The sequence below is a fragment of the Argentina silus genome (genome assembly GCF_951799395.1).
Source record: "Argentina silus genome assembly, chromosome: 20".
Taxonomy (NCBI): Eukaryota; Metazoa; Chordata; class Actinopteri; order Argentiniformes; family Argentinidae; genus Argentina; species Argentina silus.
The window spans coordinates 3,966,100-3,968,599 of record NC_139674.1 but is presented as its reverse complement, the minus strand read 5'-3'; the positions used below and the strand labels follow the sequence as shown (position 1 = coordinate 3,968,599).

The window sequence follows — 2,500 nt, the reverse complement described above, 5'->3', positions numbered from 1 at the left end:
TTGCCCAGAACCAGTGCTTTGGTCAAAAGTAGTACACTATTTGGGGAGCAGAGGGTGTCATAAGAGATTTGCCCTCAGAGTGGAACTCCAGTGTGACCACTCTTAAGGCATTAGAGAGATTTTTAGTGGTGGGATTGATTTTTTTATTTTTTTTTAGCTTTTAGCTCTGCCCTCATATCAGGGTCATTCTGAGGACTGGCTGGACTGACTGGTTGTCCATTTATCTCTGTGTGGTGGCAGCAGCAGGTCACACACACACACACACACACACACACACACACACACACACACACACACACACACACACACACATATACACAGACACACACACACACACTCACACCCAGGCCGAGCCACTCTCGACAGACACATACAGTCCCTCTCTCTCTCCACACACACACACACACGCACACACTGAGTCCAGATTAAAAAACCCACTGCCAACCAGCCACCCAGTCATCCAGTCAGCCAGCCCACCCCTGTGGCCTCTCGCCTCCACTCCCCTCTCCACTCCAGGCCTATTTTCCGGTTGTGACTTGTGTACAAGAGTCCATTCCTCTGTCATTACAAATCTGATCTGATAATCTGGCCTGAGATGGCATTAGTGCGAGGATTAGTCCAGATAAAGAACCATCAGCTAGGGCTAGGTCTTTGTTAGCGCTAACACTGTGATAGAGGGACTGATAGCGTGGCTGGCCCAGCGCGTCTCTCTCTCTCTCTCTCTCTCTCTCTCTCTCTCTCTCTCTCCCTCTCTCTCTTCCAGCAGATGCCTCTGCCGCTCACAGCCGCTAAGCTGTGGAAATAATACAAATAATAGCGATGAAAAGAAGCTGGGAATCATCTTTGATATGCGGCCGGGCAGATGTTCCGGCTGGGGGAAATTAGCAGGCCTTTGGGTTTAATAGGAGTAATCTGGTGGGATGCTGTGCTTTTCTCTTCAAAGAATTCCGTGAGCTTTCAGATGAAAAAAAAAAAAAGAAAAGACAGAGAGGGGGGTGTGTGTGTGTGTGTGTGTGTGTATGTGTGTGTGTGTGTGTGTGTCTGTGTGTCTGTGTGTCTGTGTGCTAGAACAATCTATAAAACACATTATAGTTGGTTGTTCTTGTAATTTAAAATGTTGATTGAGGACCTCTTGAAGGATGTGGTTGTTACTTATTGCCATAACATACAATGTTATGGTTTTATATTAAGTATTGATTTCTGTATTTTACTGTGTTGTATTTTTAATGTGTCGTTTTGAAATTGTATTTATATTGTGGACAGGGTGCACCTGCAAATGAGGCATTGGTCTCAGTGTGTTACCCCTGTATAAATAGGTTAAATAAAATAGGTTAAATAAAATTAAATAAAGTATGTGCGTGTATGTGTGTGTACACACGCATATTTATGTAAAAAACCCTCTGGATCCCCTTTCAGGAGGAGATCTGAACACAAAATAGCGGAGCTTTTAAATAAATCTGAATGAGGAGATTTGAGGAATTGGGTTTTGGATTGTCAGAGTGGTTGCTTAATTGTGTTTACAGTTTGAACATGTGTCTCTGCTGCGGGCGGGAGTGACATTCACTGCTGTAAATAACAGCCAGGCTTAGAGTGGCCCTCACTCTCCTGATGACAGTACTGTCTGGGTCCTCTGACAGGGGCACAGAGCACCCGCTGCTCTGTGTGTGTGTGTGTGTGTGTGTGTGTGAGTGTGTGTGTGAGTGTGTGTGTGTGTGTGTGTGTGTGTGTGTGTGTGTGTGTGTGTGTGTGTGTGTGTGTGCGTGTGCGTGTGCGTGTGTGTGTGTGTGTGCGTGTGCGTGTGCGTGTGTGTGTGTGTGCGTGTGTGTGTGTGTGTGTGGCCCCTCTCTCACATCGGAGGCTAAGAGAGAGCAGTCAGAGGCAGGCCTGGCTAGCGGCACAGACTGAGTCACACACAGCTTGACAGTCAAGTGGTCAGTGTGTGAGTGTGTGTGTATGTGTGTACGTGTGCATGCGTGCATGTGTGTGTGGACACATTTTCCCTCTGGGCCGGTGTATGGTAATGTATTTACCTCACGGTTCAGGAGAATGTTTATTCTGGATGGTCTCCCCCTGTGTGCCTCTCAGGAAGCCTCCCTACCTCCACAGAGCTCAAAAAGAGCTGGAGCAAACAAACAGAGAGCCAGATACCAGTTCCTGTCTCCGAACTCTATCCTAGCCTTGTCCATTCTATTTCATTGTGCTCTAGTCTAATCTAGTCTAGAAGTCTAGTTCAACCTATTTCAGCCTATTTCAGCCTATTTCAGTCTACTCATATCCATTTGTATTGTACTACTGAAACGTACTCTTGGCCGGTCTCCCCACCACCATAAGACCTCTGCAGCTCATCCAGAACGCTGCCGCCCGTCTGGTGTTCAATCTCCCCAAATTCTCTCATGTCACGCCCCTCCTCCGCACCCTCCACTGGCTCCCGGTAGCAGCTCGCATCAGATTCAAGACCCTGGTGCTCGCCTACCGGGCGGCAAAGGGAACAGCCCCTCCC

At 47.6% G+C, this 2,500-nt stretch overlaps 1 protein-coding gene across 1 annotated transcript in view; it reads left to right on the top strand.

Annotated features, from left to right (window-relative positions):
- sox5 (SRY-box transcription factor 5) overlaps window positions 1-2,500 on the top strand; it is a gene marked incomplete at its 3' end in the record, with an annotated part of 48,287 nt that overhangs the window by 36,998 nt on the left and 8,789 nt on the right. The gene's annotated exons all lie outside the window — the stretch shown is intronic.